General features: G+C 43.5%; 1 non-coding gene across 1 annotated transcript; it reads left to right on the forward strand.

Moving 5' to 3' along the window:
- Window positions 1-803: 803 nt before the first annotated feature.
- On the forward strand, window positions 804-875 carry TRNAW-CCA (transfer RNA tryptophan (anticodon CCA)). Its single transcript has one exon. It is a non-coding gene; the product is annotated as a tRNA-Trp (tRNA).
- Window positions 876-18,504: the final 17,629 nt, after the last annotated feature.

Raw genomic sequence — 18,504 nt, forward strand, 5'->3', positions numbered from 1 at the left:
ATATAAATATATAGATACATACTTTTTCATTATTCATCTCAGTGTATACTTGGGTTGTCTCAGGGTCTTAACTCTTATAAATAATACTGCAATGGACATGGGGCTGTATGTATCTTTTCAAGTCAGTGTTTTTGTTTCCTTCAGATAAATACCCAGAAGTGGAATTGCTGGATCATATCATAGCTCTATTTTTAGTTCTTTGAGGAGCTCCCATACTGTTTTCCATAGTGGCTGCACCAATTTACATTCCTACCAACAGTGCACAAGAGTTCCCTCTCTCCACATCCTTACCAACACTTCTTATTTCTTGTCCTTTTGATAATAGCCATTCTAAAAGGTATGAAGCCATATCTCATTGGTTTTATTTGCATTTTCCTGGTGGTTAATGATGTTGAGCACCTTTTCATACACCTGTAGGCAATCTGTATATCTTCTTTGGAAAAATGTCTATTCAGATCCTCTACTCATTTTTAAAACAGTTTTTGCTGTTGAGTTTTATGAATTCTTTATGTGTTTTGGATATTGATCTCTTATCAAATATATGATTTTCGAATATTTTCTCCCATTCTGCACATTGCTTCTTCATTTTGTTGATGGTTTCTTTTGCTTTTATATGCAATTCTTGTTTTAAAGGATATCTTCCACAAAGTGAAAAGACAACCCACAGAAAAGGAGAATATGTTTGCAAATTGTATATCTGACATGAGACTTGTTCCCAGAACATAGGAAGAATCTTTAGAACTTAATGATAAAAACCAAATGAATAATCCAATTTAAAAATAGGCAAAGGAGTTGAATGGGCTTCCCTAGTAGCTCAGACGGTAAAGCATCTGCCTCCAATGCAGGAGACCCAGGTTTGATCCCTGGGTTGGGAAATCCCCTGGGGAAGGAAATGGCAACCCACCCCAGTATCCTTGTCTGGAAAATTCCCTGGACAGAGGAGCCTGGCAGGCTACAGGCCATGGAGTCACAAAGAGTCAGACACGAGTGAGTGACTAACACACACACACACAAAGGAATTGAATAGACATTTCTCCAGAGAAGACATGTTAAAGTACAGTAAAGATATTCACTAATATGAATAATTAGTCATTAGGGAAATGTTAATCAAAATCAGAAGGAGATACCGCTTCACACATGAATGGCTATAATAAAAAAGATAGCCGTTAACAAGTTGCAGCAAAGATATGATACAATTAAAACTTTCTTGCATTGCTGATAGAGATGTAAAATGGTACAACCACTTTGGAAAACAGTTTGGCTGTGCCTCAAAAGTTAGACAGGCCACCCTGAGCTGCTCCCAGGAGAGTGTGGAGAGAAGTGTGGTTCTTCTCATTCTTTTTATTTAGCAAGTCAAGTTCATCGTCCAAAACCTGGGATCATATGTGAGTTCTAGAGATAGAAGTCAGCTAAAAGAAAAAGAAAGCTTGTCTTTAGTGAACCAGAAGCAAGTCAAAAAGCCAGGTTTCATTTTTATTTTGAGGGGAGGAATAAAAAAATACTAAATTAGTTTCCATTTCCCAGGCCACCTGCAATGCAGGAGACCCCAGTTTGATTCCTGAGTTGGGAAGATCCCCTGGAGAAGGGATAGACTATCCACTCCAGTATTCTTGGGCTTCCCTTGTGGCCCAGCTGGTAAAGAGTCGGCCTGCTATGCGGGAGACTGGGTTTGATCCCTGGGTTGGGAAAATCCACTGGAGAAGGGAAAGGCTACCCACTCCAGTATTCTGGCCTGGAGAATTCCATGAAGTTTCAAAGAGCTGGACATGACTGAGTGACTTTCACTTCCCATTCTAAGTTCTCCATATTAGCCCCAGTTTTGCTCCTGTAGCAGAAAAACACTATAGGTGTTTTCAGAGAAATTAAAATCAAACAGTGGAACCTACACTCCTGGCCAGGCTGCTGTCTTAGTAGAGTTGGGAAACAATGTCAAATGTATAAGCATATGTGTCAAAGAACAGAAACCAAGGCCGGAAGCCTCATGATGACTGAGTTCCTTTCTTTTTTCCCTCCTTCACTTCCTTCCTTCCACAAGGTGGTTAACATTGCCCAGCATACAACAGGGCTTCCCAGGTGGCTCAGTGGTAAAGCATCTGCCTGCCAACACAGGAGATGCAGAAGACAGCTTCGATCCCTAGGTGGCAAAGATTCCCTGAAGAAGAATATGGCAACCCACTCCAGTATTCTTGCCTGGGAAACCCCATGGACATAGGAACCTGGTAGTCCATGGGCCTGCAAAAGAGGCGGACATGACTTAGCAACTAAACAGCAAAGTACAATGGCACCATCAATTCAATGGACATGAGTCTGAGCAAACTTCGGGAGACAGTGGAGTACAGGGAAGCCTGTTGGGCTTCAGTCCACGGGGTTGCAAAAGAGTTGGACACGACTTTTCAACTGAACAGAACAGGAACACACAAGACCAGAAGAAATGCCCTCCTTGCTTAGGAGTGAATCTCTGATTATCCTGACTCCCAGCCCAATCCTCAACCATCCTCTACTTTCCATTTCCTTCTCCAAAAGCCTCTTAAAAAGTCTGCTCGCACGTCTGCGGTGAGAATAAAGCTGTGTATTTTCAACTCTCCCTGTTCATCTGGGGTGAGACTGAACCCGAGAGCCTTGTGTGCTCACACCTAGCACACGAGTCTGGACAGGGCCTCCTGTTCACTACCACTGCCTCCACGAGTGGACCTTGGGGGGCAGGATCGGGCAGTATTCCCATTTTACAGATAAATGCCTTCACACGGCTAGCCTTTCACGTATCACTGCCTTTTAGTGGCAAAGCCGCTTGTGTAACTCAATGAAGCCCCAAGCCGTGTGGTGCAGGGCCACCCAAGACAGATAGGTCATAGTGGAGAGTTCTGGCAAAACGCGATCCACTGGAGGAAGGAGTGGCAAACCACCTCAGTATAATTGCCAAGAGAACCCCATGAACAGAAGCCTGGCGCAGTCCACGGGGTCACGCAGAGTCGGACACGGCTTGGCGATAGAACAGCAGCAGCAACATAGCTGTTGGTGAAAAAGCCTGTTTTCAACTCCAGTGTGTGTTTCTGCACAGCCTTGGCTTGACATTAGCATGCTGTTTCAGCTCTTCTGTGTTATAACGCTTTGAAATTTGGAAGACTGAACCAATATCTTTTGTTGTGGTTGAAATATGCATAACCTAAAATTTACCATTTTATTCATTGTTAAGTGCACAATTCAGTGTCATTAATTATACTCACAGTGTTATGCAAACATCATTACTATCCAGTTGCAGAACGTTTTCATCTTCCCAAACAGGAAGTCTGTACCCATTAAACAATAACTTTTCATTCCCTGTCTCCCTAGCCCCTGGTAACCCCTGTTCTACTTTCTGTCTCTGTGGATTTGCCGCTTCTATGTACCTTGTACAAGTGGAATCATACAGTATTTCTCCTTCTGTTGGACCCATACAATTTTGGGAGTGAAAGAGTAAATGATTCCAGCCAAGTGAAGACCTTTGAAATATGTCTGGGCATTCCCACCGTGTGGTCAGTGTTTAGCTTTCCCGATTCTCACTAGCCACATGATCCTTACACTCGTGTGTATTTCAGTGGCCTTTGTGATCAGGATACCTGTTCAAATCTCCCTGCAGCCCTCCAAGTTCTGGCTTCTCACACTCTGTTCAAGTGGCACCGTATTCTGTACGCCCGACACAGATAAGGAAGGAACAACCACATAGTACTTCATTTTTCACAAAGTGCTTTATGAGACGTGCCTTTTATTTTCCTCACGACACCCATATGAGGTAGATGGTCTAGAATTCAAGACAGGATGTGACTTACCTACAATGTGATGGCTAACAAGTGCAAAGCCACGAATCTAGTCTGTGGGCTTCTCTCAGTCTCTCCTCGCCCTTCTCCCAAATTCTGTCCCCTCTCTCTTTTTAAAAAATATTTGTTTGGCTGAGCTGGATCTTAGTTGTGGCATTCAGTGTCTTCATTTCTTCGCTTTGGCACATGGGACTTCTCTCTAGTTATGGCTCCTGGGCTTAGTTGGCCCTTGGCACGTGGGAGCTTCCTCCCCAACCAGAGATGGAATCCATGCTCTCTTTATTGGAAGGCAGATTCTTAATCACTGAACCACCAGGGAAGTCCCTGTCCACTCCCTCTTTTTAAAGAAGTTCAACCACTGAGTAGGACAGAGGAATATTCAGGGATGCCCCGTGCGTGCGTGTGTGTGTGTGTGTGTGTGTGTCTGTGTTTGTGGGTCTGTCTGTGTGTCTGTGTGTCTGTGTGTATACACGCTCACTGGGAAGGAGGCAGAAACAAAACCATTTCAGCGTTGCGCTCATTTAGTCTCCAAGTATGTATTATTGAGTTTCTTCACTTACGAATCTTTCACTGCCTATAGCTGTGCTATGATCTATAAGAAATACAGCACAGAGAATTATTCCAGCCACATGCACACTCTGTGCATCTTCGTCTGTTTTCCTGCCCTGTTGACTAGCTAGAGAACACAGACACTGTAAAGTTCAGTGTGTCTTCTTCCTAAGCCTGTGGCCACCACTAAGCAGCCGACTTCTTTTTTTTTCCAATTAATTAATTTATTTTAATTGGAGGCTAATTACTTTACAATATTGTAGTGGTTTTGCCATACATTGACATGAGTCAGCCACGGGTGTACATGTGTTCCCCATCCTGAACCCCCCTCCCACCTCCCTCCCCATCCCATTCCTCTGGGTCATCCCAGTGCACCAGCTCCGAGCACCCTGTCTCATGCATCGAACCTGGACTGGTCATCTGTTTCACATATGATAATATACATGTTTAAGTGCTATTCTTTCAAATCATCCCACCCTCGCCTTCTCTCACAGAGTCCAAAAGTTTGTTCTTTATATCTGTATCTCTTTTGTTGTCTCGCATATACAGTCATTGTTACCATCTCTAAATTCCATATATATATATGTTAATATACTGTATTGGTGTTTTTCTTTCTGACTTACTTCACTCTGTATAATAGGTTCCAGTTTCATCCACCTCTGTAGAACTGATTCAAATATATTCTGTTTAATAGCTGGGTAATACTCCATTGTGTATATGTACCACAGCTTTCTTATCCATTCATCTGCTGATGGACATCTAGGTTGCTTCCATGTTCTGGCTATTATAAATAGTGCTAAGCAGCCAACTTCTACATTCTACTCTCTTTGGCCTTACCTGGTTTCCTCATAAAAGGCCAGAATCAAAGATGTGGCCTAAGATAACACACACAGCCCAAGCCTGCTTCTGCGAGGGAGACAGCATAGAGAAAGGAGACGGGATGATGGGTGTGTAATCCTGGCATTCCTCCAGCTAAGTGTTGTGGAGCTCGGCCCTGAGGAAGCCCTCCCCAAGGGGCTGAAAGTATGTGGCTTAAAACTTCTGCACCTGCCATAATGTAAATTGCCTTAAGCTTCATGGCCTGTGGGTCTAATAGATAGGATTATGTTATTAATGCTAGCATTAACCTTTGAGTGAATGGACTTTTGTCCCATCCAGCTCGCCCAGAGGAAGAGTCCCCCAGCACACGGGCTCAGTAGTTGCGACCCCCAGGCTCTAGAGAACAGGCTCAGTAGCTGTGGCCCACGGGCTTAGTTGTTCTTCAGCATGTGGGATCTTCCCGGATCAGGGATCAAAACTGTGTCTCCTGCAACGGCAGGCAGAGTCTTCACCACTGAGCCACCAGGGAAGCCCTCCAGACAATATCTTATATGTCCTCACAAACACATTTTCTGTCTTCACTGGGTACCACCACCAAAGCACATCTGGGCAATCACCTGCTTGCTGAAGCATCAATACCTCCCGAAGCAGCTGATAATGCATCAGAGCTTTTAAGGCATCGGAGCATCTCAGTGTTGTGTTCCAAAGCAGAGGAGAATGTCTCTGATGTGATATACCCTTAAAGAGGTGGGGAACCAAGCTTGTACTGTGCAGTTATTGTTCGGTGGCCAAGTTGTGTCCAGCTTTTTGCAACCCTGTGGACTAGGTGAGATCCCTCACCATCTCCCACAGTTCACCCAAATTCATGTCCATTGAATCAGTGATGCAACCCAACCATCTCATTCTCTGTCACCCTCTTCTCCTGCCCTCAATCTTTCCCAGCATCAGGGTCTTTTCCAATGAGTGGGCTCTTCGCATCAGGTGGCCAAAGTATTGGAGGTTACATGCAAGTAAGAATCTCCTTTAGATTTTCTTTTATGGACACCCTCCTCCTAATCACCTAATATAAGTCCAGTGAGTTCTGGGTCAGGAAATGAATTGAAACATCAGTGTTTGATATTTAAGGTTGATAACTGAATATCAGTGCTGCTTATAATACTCCCTGCTCCTCCAACAACCAAGGCTTTCTTACCGAGTCAGTCTTTTACAACATCTAGCATCTACTTTCTACAGAGGAACTACAGATGAGTTCCTCCCAAGAGACCATTAGGAGCTCAGGAGACTGTGCTTCCAGAAGGCTCGTCCCACTGTCTTGTCAGATCTGCTCAGCCTCACCTGACCTTCAGTTCACCTCTCTCCAGATGTATTATTGCCCCAGAGGTCCTTTCTCAGACAAGGAAGAATACTGGTTCCATTACGACGGTGTCCCAGCTGCAGATGACATGCAGCCTGACTCACGGTAGCTTAAACAAGTGGGATTTCATTTGTGTCTCGAGACAAAACACTCAGGCCTGGCAGTCCAGGGCCTGGGCAGTGGCTCTAGGAGGCTCCCAGGAAGCCATGCTATCTCTCTGCCTTCTTGTCCTGCCATTCTTTGGGCACCAGCTTTTATTCTCAGTTTCCCTCACAAAATGGAGAAGGAAATGGCAACCCCCCTCAGTCTTCGTGCCTGGAAAATCCCATGGACAGAGGAGCCTGGTGGGCTATAGTCCATGGGGTCACAAAGAGTCAGACACGCCTGAGCTAACCAATAAAACACCCCCAGAACACCTTTGGTCGCTGTACTTCTCAGCCACAGGTCTGCAGTGTGTGAGGAGGAAGGGGGAAGAAGGCAGAGCTGCAGACTTGCCCTGAGCTCCCTTCCACCAGCGCTTCCTGCCTTTGCTGGTGTGTGTGTGTCTGCATGTGCATGTCTGTGCCTATGGTGGTTAGGTGGGAGGGTGGGGGAGGTGGTTTAAACTTTCCATTTGGTCCAAAGTGAAAAAACAGCTTTCCCATCAGAAATAACAAGGACACCTACGGTGTGGGGTGGATAGACATGCTCCTGGCAGCAGCTGCTCCAGCAGACTGAGGTCTGTTCATGTCATGTCCCAGCCCCTACATGTGCCGCACACTCCTGCCTCACCCGTCTTTGTGTAAATAATAACATGGGTCTGTCTCGTGACGCCTTTCGATCTGCTCAGGGTGGAACTCCTGGAAAGAGTTGAGTGGAGCCGCTTTTTCCTTGTTCCGGTATGCTCCTGGAGACCTCCAGACTTAAAAGATAGCCTTGCCAGTTATTGACAACCCTCTTCCTCTGAAGCGCGAGAATGACTTGAGGGGTAAAGTATTTCTGCTCAATTCCAGTCTGAAGTTACGAGGTCTGAGAAAGAACAAAGCACGCGTAATGGGACCCAATCTTGGAGGATTTCAAAAATGGTATTTTCTTATACAGTGTGTGTGCTTAGCCGCTCAGTCATATCCAACTCTTTGCGACCCCATGGGCTGCAGCCCACCAGGCTCCTCTGTCCATGGAACTCTCGAGGCAACAATACTGGAGTGGGTATATCAAAGGTTATGGTGTGTACTTAAAAGTTACATGATAAATAAGCTTGCTTAACTTTATTTATGCCACTGCTTCCCCTCTTTTTTGGATTAAAGAACCTTTTGAAACATAACAGCTATGAAGATGTTATGGAACCAGAGTTCTATGGAAGACTCTTTGAGAAATGCTAATTTATTCTATTTCTTGTGCTAAACTCTAGCTATAGTATCTAACCAAGCCTATCAGATTGAGTTAAGTGTGAGATGTAAACAATATAATGCTGTGTTAGCAGTTAGGTGAGCTTCTAAGTAATTCCTTTCACCTTTTCTCTTTTAAATTTATTTATATGAACCCTTTTCATTTTAATAAGAAGACTATAATGTAATTTTTATTCATATATAGTATAATTAAGAAAAACAATGCTTTAGTTTTAATACTCCACAAGGTGCGTTCAGTTGTGTCTGACTCTTTGTGACCCCACGGACTGTAGCCCACCAGGCTCCTCTGTTCTTGGGATTTTCTTGGCAAGAATACTAGAGTGGGTTGCCATGCCCTCCTCCAGGGGATCTTCCTGACTCAGAGATCAAACTCCTGTCTCCCGTATCTCTTGCATTGCAGACAGATTCTTTACCTCTGAGCCACTAGGGAAGCCCTCAATACATGGGAGAGCTTTTGAAATAAAGAACAGTTTGGTTTCTTAAAAAAAAAAAAAAAAAGTAATACAAATGTGTACATATTTAAGGAAAGGAAATAATATAATGAAAAAAGTTAAATTTAGTAGTATATATTGAATAGACTATATTAAAGAAAGAATATTTTAAAAAGCATGTCATGACCAAATCAGAAGAAGAAAAAAAAAACTAGACTATGATATTGTGGCCACCAATGTGAACTGAGATCAGTAGTTTAGGCCTATAGCCAAGGGGGAAAAAAAAAAGAAAAAACGATTGACTTGTATTTGCTGATGGTTTTCCACAAATGTAAACAATTTTAAGGAGTCAAATAATTGAACAGAACCCAAGTTCAGATTATATGCTTCGTTAAAACTTGCGGTCAGTGAACAGAACATTCTCAAGCGCCTCAAGCCTAGACTAATGTTGTATCGTATACACACATTCTCATGCAGAGTCATAGTGATGAAACACCCAATAGAGATAAGAGCCAAATATGGCTAGCCTCTCGATAACTCTGGACGAGTGCTGGAGACTCGGCCTCAAAAGCCGCAGCATGGCCCCGTGGGTGTTGACAGATTGGGCACAAAACAGGGATGCCTTCTGTAGAGCTGTAAGCATTTCGCAATCAACTGCTTATCGTACTTAACTCCTAGGAGCCAGTTTCTCTGACTTAAGGGTGGAGAATCAGTAGCTTCGACAGCAGAGTTAGAGCATTAGCCTAAATGATTAATTAGAAAACAGGCGCGTGCTCAGTCATTCAATCGCGCCCAACTCTTGGCTACCCTTTGGACTGTAGACAGTCAGGCTCCTCTGTCCATAGGATTGCTTTAGGCAAGAATACTGTAGTGTGTTGCCATTTCCTTCTTGATTATTAGAAAATACATGACTCTGAATCTCTGCCTCAGAAAGAAACAAATGAGTGTTGAGCATTATCATTATTTATACAATACTTTTATGTAATTATTATGTATACATATATATATAATTTTATATAAACTTTTAATTGACTTTTAAAAAAAGTATTTATTTGGCTACACCAGGTCTCAGTTGCGGCATGAGAACTCTTAGTTGTGGCATGTGGGTTCCAGCTCCTTGATCAGGGATTGAACCCGGGCCCCCCAGGATTAGGAGCACAGTCTTAGCCACAGGACCACCAGGGAAGTTCCCTTAACTGGCTTTTAATGGGGAGTCTGGGCTTCCCTTGTGGCTCAGCGGGTAAAAGAATCCGCCTGCAATGTGGGAGACCTGGGTTCGATCCCTGAGTTGGGAAGATCCCCTGGAGAAGGGAAAAGCTACCTGCTCCAGTATTCTGGCCTGGAGAATTCCATGGACTGTATAGTCTATGAGGTTGCAAAGAGTTGGAGATGACTGAGCAACTGACTTTTTAATGGAGAGTTTACATATAAGTCTCCAGGGAAGAGTACCAAATTTTCCTTATTTTCATTTTCAGATCTGTTCATTAGTTGCAACAAAATGCTGGTGCTGTTTTATTACTATTATAACAGACAGAGGTTGTTATAGAAAATATGTAACCCAACGAGATAGAGGACTTTACTTCAAAGCATTTCTGAGTGTTAAAAAGATCAGCATGGGAAACAGGCTGAGCGGAATTTCAGGTTGTGCGGTTATGTAATGACATTTTCAATGGAACCTCAAATGCTATGCTAATGCCTAACTTAAAAACTGCTTCACGGGTAGAAAATTTTAACTCTAATATTATATTGAAAATTTAAGAAAAAAGATTTTGGTAAAAGAAAGAGATTCATCTACAGTTTAGAAATAGACCATAAAATAGGAACTTTCCTAGAAGTGGAAAGATAATAGTTAACATTATAGGTTCAATAGCATTTATTTCTAGACAAGTGTTAATCATTCAGGTCTTGCCTGATCGGTATTTAGAACAAGGCGTATTTGATACCTAGACATGAATAGGGAGGTAGGTGGAATTCAGAACTCTGATATATATTTTAGAGGAAGAAGAAGTCCTATTATAGTAATAGATTGTCACTCTGTGAAGACTTGCCTATTGAAAAAAAGTCCTGGGGTTTGTGTTTTCTTTCTATATCACAGTTAAGTCAAGTGGTTGTTTAACAATGTGTACCCGCCAAATAAAACAAATTTGCTAAAATAGTCCATATTCAAAGAACCATGCTCCTTTCCAGTATGCAGCCAGCATATGGCTAAAGTTCAGCCTTCTTAAAAATCATTAAATTGAGTTGAGAAAAAATTTTCCATGAAAATGCTTTTGTTCTGTGAAGATGCAGTAGGAATCTCCAGGGAAAGGTACTTACTAAGAAACTCTCACACATTTTTATTGATACAATCTCCCTTAAAAAAAAAAAAGTCTCAGCCTTTAAAAAGAATACATTTGAATCAGTTCTAATGAGGTGGATGAAACTGGAGCCGATTATACAGAGTGAAGTAAGCCAGAAAGAAAAACACCAATACGGTATACTAACATATATATATGGAATTTAGAGAGACGGTAACGATAACCCTGTAAGCGAGACAACAAAAGAGACACAGATGTATAGAACAGTCTTCTGGACTCTGTGGGAGAGGGAGAGGGTGGGATGATTTGGGAGAATGGCATTCAAACATGTATAATATCATATAAGAAAAGAATTGCCAGTCCAGGTTCGATGCAGGATACAGGATGCTTGGGGCTGGTGCATTGGGATGACCCAGAGGGATGGGATGGGGAGGGAGGTGGGAGGGGGGTTCAGGATGGGGAATACATGTACACCCATGGCGGATTCATGTTGATGTATGGCAAAACCAATACAATATTGTAAAGTAATTAGCTTCCAATTAAAATTAAAAAACAAACAAACAAAAAAATGTCTTTAACACTGTGGTAAAACATGCATAGCATAAAACTTTCCATTTTAGCCATGTGTACAGTTCAGGGGCATTAAGTACATTCACATTATTGTGCAACCGCAGTGGCACCCCACTCCAGTACTCTTGCCTGGAAAATCCCACTGATGGAGGAGCCTGGTAGGCTGCAGTCCATGGGGTCGCGAAGAGTCAGACACGACTGAGTGAATTCACTTTCACTTTTTACTTTCATGCATTGGAGAAGGAAATGGCAACCCACTCCAGTGTTCTTGCCTGGAGAATCCCAGGGACGGGGGAGCCTGGTGGGCTGCCGTCTATGGGGTCGCACAGAGTGGGACACGACTGAAGCGACTTAGCAGCAGCAGCACCACCACCACCACCATTTATCCACGGAACACTTCATCTTGTAAAACTAAGGTGAAAGTGAAGTCACTCAGTCGTGTCCGACTCTTTGTGACCCCGTGGATTGTAGCCCACCAGGCTCCTCCGTCCATGGGATTCTCCAGGTAAGAATACTGGAGTGGGTTGCCATTTCCTTCTCCAGGGGATCTTCCCTGACCCAGGGATTGAACCCAGGTCTCCCGCCGTGCAGGCAGATGCTTTAACCTCTGAGCCACCAGGGAAGCCCCTGTGTAAAACTAAAACTGTAGCCATTAACCAACAAATTCCCATTCCCCCCTTCCCAGCCCCTGCAATCACCATTTTTGCTTTCTGTCTCTATGAATTTGATGACTCTAGCTACCTCCTATAAGTCAAGTCATGCTGTATTTGTCTTTTTGTGACTGGCTTATTTCACTTAGCAAACTGTCTTCAAGGTTTACTCATATTGGAACAAGTGTCTACAATCTCCCATTTTAGTAGCTGAAAAAACAAGGCAGCCATAGTCATTTATTATTTTTATGTGTATGTGTGCCTGTGTTAGTCGCTCAGTCATGTCCTACTCTCTGTGACCCCATTGTAGCTCACCAGGCTCCTCTGTCCTGGGGATTGTACTCTCTGTGACCCCATGGACTGTATGTAGCCCACCAGGCACCTCTGTCCATGGGATTCTCCAGGCATGAGTACTGGAGTGGGTTGCCATGCCTTCCTCCAAGGGATCTTCCCAACCTAGGGATTGAACCCAGGTCTCCTGCATTGCAGGCAGATTCTTTACCATCTGAACTACCAGGGAAGCCCCAGTTCTTTTTATATCTATATAGTATTTCATATCAATTTCTTTCAAAGAGACTTCAGAAAGTTTGCCTGGGGTATTGTTTGAGTTCCCCTTTATGAGAAAACCAAAGGAACAAGCAGTGTTAGTGGGGATGGTGGGCTAAGTGTACAATAAACAGGAATAGGCATGTGAAAAGGAGGCAGTTTTCACTCTGGGTAAAAGATAATCTGCTCTGCCCTTAAATTTTCTGAATCCACAGATTTGGATGAAGTCCCAGAGTCAATATTTTTAAAAAGCCTTAAAAAAAAAAAAAAAAAAAAAAAACCAAGAATGCAGAGAAGACAAGTTCTTCTTTGTATTCTTTGTATTCTTTGCACTAGCTCTCCCTGGATCTTCAATCCAGTGTCAGTTGCTGCATAGATATATTTAAGCCATCCTCTTTGACAGCGTTTCAAAATTTGACTTGATCTCCTCCTTCTGAGGCAAAACACCTCAGCTTTGCTGAAGTAAGAGACTTCATTTTATGAGGTTTTCTAGTGCTTTAATATCCAGTTTGCTTTCCTTTAGATGTCCATTGCGTGGTCAATATCCATTCAGACTGAAGTATCCAGGACTTCCCTGGTGGTACAGTGGATGAAAATCTGCCTGCTAATACAGATGACATGAGTTCATACCTAGTCCCGGAAGATCCCACATGCCAAGGAGCATCCGAGCCCATGTGCCACTACTCCTAAGCCTGAACCCCAGAGCCCACGACCTTCAGCTTCTGAATCTCATACCTAGACCCTGTGCTCTGCAGCAAGAGAAGCCTGTGCATTGCAATGAAGAGCAGCCCTGCTCGCTGCTGCTGCTGCTGCTGCTGCTAAGTCACTTCAGTCGTGTCTGACTCTGTGTGACCCCATAGATGGCAGCCCACCAGGCTCCCCCGTCCCTGGGATTCTCCAGGCAAGAACACTGGAGTGGGTTGCCATTTCCTCCTCCAATGCATGAAAGTGAAAAGTGAAAGGGAAGTCGCTCAGTCGTGTCCGATTCTTCGAGACCCCATGGACTGCAGCGCACCAGGCTCCTCCGTCCATGGGACTTTCCAAGCAAGTGTACTGGCGCTGCAACTAGCAAAAGCCAGCATGCAGCAACGAAGGCCCAGCACAATCAAAAATAAATAATGAAGAAATAATTTTAAAAAAACATCCAGAACTGTGGCTTGTTCAACGTCGTTTCCCAAAATTCTGCCTGTGTTAGAATTCTAAGATGGCAGTTGAAATTAAGGTTACTAATCAGTTGAAAGTAAGATTATCCAGGTTAGCCTAACCTAATCACCTAAGTCCTTTAAGAGCAATGAGTTTTTTCCTCCTAGTTGCAGAAGTATTCAAGGCAAGGGAGGGATCCACAGTGAGGGAGGTGGGGTGGGGGTCCCTGTTGCTGAAATGGAGGGGACCACGTGATTAGGACCAGGGAGTAGCCTCTAGGAGCTGAGAATGGTCCCCAGCCAAGAGCCAGCAAGAAAGCAGGGAGCTTATCCTACAACCTATAGTCAAACAGATGCCAATAACCTGAAGGAACACGGAAACAGGTCTTTCTCTGGCCAAGCCTCCAAGTGACATTACAGCCAGCTAACATCCTGATTTTAGTCTCAGGAGATCCCAAGTAGAGGACTTACTTGAAACATGACAGACTCCTGAAAAATAGATACTGTGAGATGATACACGGGTGTTACTTGAAGCCACTAAGCTTGGGGTAGTTTGTTACAAAGTAGTAGATGTCTAATACACTGCCCCTTCTATTTTATGTTCCAAAAACATGTTTCTGCTTGCAAGTTCCTGAAACCAGCTTGCTCTCTTAGGCTTACATGCTTCTGTCTGTAACGTTTCCTTGCCTGAGGATCTCCTCTTATCTGGTCAGAATGGACAAACTACTCTCTACGCTCAAGACACATCTCAGTCACAACTGCCGCTAGAAAATGCAACTACCTTCCCCAGGTAGACGTACTGTGTGTGAGGCCCTTCTGACTATAAGAATTAGAGAGAGCGCTGGGAAACCCCACTGGCTCCAGTTAAAAATTTCAAGATTTTGGGAAGAAAGGACTGTGAGGGCTGAATTTGATAATAAATGTTTAAAAACCTCATAAATATTTTTTATATTCCCTAAAATAACACAAGCAGTTCACCACATCTAATAATACCCGTGATATTCTGCACATCGTATTACCAATAATTGGTATTATTGGTATATCTTCTTTTTGTATTTATCACCCTTGGCCAAGGAGGAACTTTTTTTTTTTTTTTAACAAGAATTTTATTTTATTTTTTTTAATATAAATTTATTTATTTTAATTGGAGGATGTCTTCCCTCAGCGAAGGCAGGAGCATTTTGGAGATTAACAGTCCTGGCTAAAGTCCTGCTTGAGAATCTGGTTTTGAAGAGGAGTACTTTCTGTCTCTGGCTGAAGACACCCAGGATCTCTCAAGGGGTATACTTAGAAAAGACTTAGGGGACCCCAGACCAGTGCTAATCTGTAGTAAAGAGCAAGCATGGTGGCTCAGACAGTAACGAATCTGCCTGCAACGTAGGAGATCCAGGTTCAATCCCTGGGTCGGGAAGATCCCCTACAGAAGGCAATGGCAACCCACTCCAGTATTCTTGCCTGGAGAATTCCATGGACAGAGAGCCTGGTGGGCTGCAGTCCATGGGGTCACCAGGGGTTGGACACAGCTGAGCAACTAAAACTTTTACTTCACTTCAATGAGAGTGTGACAGGAAATTTGACCTCATGACTATATTTAAAAGATTTATTGTTTTTATTACTTGATTATAAAGGCTTGTTGTGGAAAAATGTGAAAAACTCCAAAGATAAAAAGTAGCTATAGGGCTAGCACATAGAGACTGCTACTTTTACATTTTTGGGGTTTCTTTATCTTTTTTCTATGCATGTATATTTTTATTTTCTTATAGAATTGCATCTGTTGTAGAATACAACTTCTAAAAATAAAAAAAAAAAAGAGAGAATTTCCTCTCTCTACAAGTTTTAGTGAGATGCTTGTAAATTCCTCCTATTTTTTGTTCCACAGGTTGTGTGTGTGTGTGTGTGTGTGTGTGTGTGTGTGGTCAGTCTCACCTACATAGTCCTTGGTTTTTATAACTTTTAACTTTGATTTTTTTTTCTATTCTTCCTGCCTCCTCAATTCTGCAGATAATTTTAGTCTAGACAAAAGCAACGCAGAGTCTTGGTTCTTTAGGGATTGGGGTTCTGGTAAAATAAAGACAAAACTCCCACATGGAAAATCAAATCTGTGACCCAATTACCAGAAGTAGGCCACAGGCAGTGGTTAGGTCTTGAATACATTTTTTAAAATTGGAGTGTCAGAAATTCCATGTTCTAGCCATCAACTTGTGTGAGTGTGCAAATATATATATGCCAGGTTGTTAACGGCAGCACTGTTGATAATAGTGAAACCTTAAAGGCAACCAAATGCTCACCAGTTGTGGCTTGATTAGAGAAAAGGCGGTATTACGGCCAACTAAGGGGAAATGTTGCAGCTCCTAAAATCAAGGAGGTATCTAGCTCATCTGAGCTGATGTGGAAAGATTTCCAAAATGCATTATTAATTGAAAAAATTACAGGGCAATATGAACAGTTTGATATTACCAGGGCAAATAAAAGGATATTTCTCCAACACACACACAGACATACACCTGTGTATATACATTAGTGAGGGTCTATCGGGGAGAAGAAAACACTTATATTTCAGCCAGAGGAAATTTAATACAGCTATTGGTTAAAAATTGTTGTAGAGTCAAAAGAAAAAGATGAAGTTACCCAAAGGTGAGCAACTTTTATTGTTGCTAAGTTGTGTCTGACTGTGCAACCCCATGGACTGTAGCCCACCAGGTTCCTCTGTCTGTGGGATTTCCCAGGCAAGAATACTGGAGTGGGTTGCTATTTCCTTCTCCAGGGGATCTTCCTGACAAAGGGATGGAACCTGCATCTGCTGCTTGGCAAGCAAATTCTTTACCACTGAGCCACCCACCAGAGTTTGGGAAGCCACAAACCCCTGATGGAAGAAAATGAACTTACTTAATTGAGTTCCTAACTGCTGTGGTGCTGAGGCTGCTGGATAATCTGTCTAGGAAAAATTCTGAATCTCAACATCTCAACCATCACATCCTCTTCATGGGCTTTCTTTTTTCATCAGGGCTTCCACTAGGCTGAGAGATTATCTTAAAATGACAGTCTATTATTATTATACATTTTATGGACTTAGTACATTGTGGAAAGGGAAGGGATCTCACATCAATCCTTTGATTTGTTGGTTTATTTTTAGATTTAGCTTAGACTTGGCTTCCTCTAGGAAGCCTCCTTTTCCTCCCCCACCCCAGGATCAAACTAAGAGCCCCCTGATCCTCCCTGTAGCAAGTGCTTGTGAAGCTCTGTGCACATCCTACTGGCCCGCCTTGGGACAGTTTTGTGTGCTTTGCCCACTCCCCACTTCAAGTGCTGTCGGGAATGTCTCTGCACTGGGCTGCCTTGGAGCTTTCTCTGAATCAATGAGAAACTGCTCAGCTAATTGCAGAAACAGTGAGGAAGTGTGGCAGAAGCTAGGACCCTCCAGATTGTTGCTGTTTAGTTGCTCAGTCATGTCTGACTCTTTTGCAACTGTAGGTATTGTAGCTGCCAGGGTCCTCTGTCCATGGGATTTCCCAGGCAAGAATCCAGGAGTGGGGTACCATTTCCTTCTCCAGGGGATCTTCCCAACCCAGGGATCGAACCTGTGTCTCCTGTATTGGCAGGAGTGTTCTTTACCACCGAGCCACCAGGGAAGCCCAGCAACCTCAGAAACAACTCCCAGTTAGTACAAGAGTAGTGGATCATCCTGGAGAAGGCAATGGCACCCCATTCTAGTACTCTTGCCTGGAAAATCCCATGGATGGAGAAGCCTGGTAGGCTGCAGTCCATGGGGTCGCTGAGGGTCGGACACGACTGAGCAACTTCATTTTCATTTTTCACTTTCATGCATTGGAGAAGGAAATGGCAGCCCACTCCAGTGTTCTTGCCTGGAGAATCCCAGGGACGGGGGAGCCTGGTGGGCTGCCGTCTATGGGGTCTCACAGAGTCGGACACGACTGAAGTGACTTAGCAGCAGCAGCAGCAGTAGTGGATCATTCAATGCAGTGATTTTCTACACAGATTTCAACACAGTTCCTTAGAGAGTCTCCAGTGGGACTATGCCCTAAAGAACATCATTGCTAATGGAAGACATCCTTTAGCTTTTCTCCTACTTTTCTCTCATTCACCCACCTACTCACCTCTGCTTCCTTGCATGGCCACTCAGATAAACTACCAGTACCCAAATATTCTTCTTAGGCTCTGATTTAGGTGAATGAGGTTACCCAAACTAAGACAAGCTCTAGTGTTATCCAGTCTAAACTGCAGTCACAGCATTTATTACACGACATTAGCATCAGTGGTGAAGAATCTCCCTGCCTATACAGGAGACACGAGTTTAATCCTTGGGCTAGGATGATCCCCTGGAGGTGGAAATGGCAACCCACTCCTGTATTCTTGCCTGGAGAATCCCACGGACAGAGGAATCTGGTGGCCACAGTCCGTGGGGTCGCAGAGAATTGGACACAACTAAGCACGCACATGTATATACTTCACTGAAGCTTTGCCTTTTTCAACTCTGCCTCTTTGAAATGTCAGTGTCTTGACACTGGGGTTTAAAATAGATGTTATGTAATATATAAAAGCATGTAGGAGAGAGAGAAGGAGAGAGAGAGATTAAGAGAGAATGAAGAGAACTATGGAAAGAAGGAAGACAAATCTGTGGCCAATAACACTTGCTGCCTGAGTGTGTGTGAAAGTTGCTCAGTCGTGTCTGACTCTTCGCGACCCATGGGCTACTGTACACTTGCTGAGTGCCGCCATTTCCTACTGTGATACCTTTCTCTTTGTGGAGGTAAGAAATTTGAATAACGCATTGCAAAGGTAGAATATTTTCTGAGTCATCTGGAAAGCGGAATGCAGACACAGGGTGGGCTTTGAATTTGTTTTCCTGTTGATGATCAACTGATTACGAAACTCAGCCCCTCCCGGAAGTGTAATACTGACTCAGACCAGCTGTGAACAAAACCGGAACCATAGTGCTTTGGGGG

This window comes from Bos taurus, chromosome 12 (genome assembly GCF_002263795.3).
Source record: "Bos taurus isolate L1 Dominette 01449 registration number 42190680 breed Hereford chromosome 12, ARS-UCD2.0, whole genome shotgun sequence".
NCBI classification, from domain to species: Eukaryota; Metazoa; Chordata; class Mammalia; order Artiodactyla; family Bovidae; genus Bos; species Bos taurus.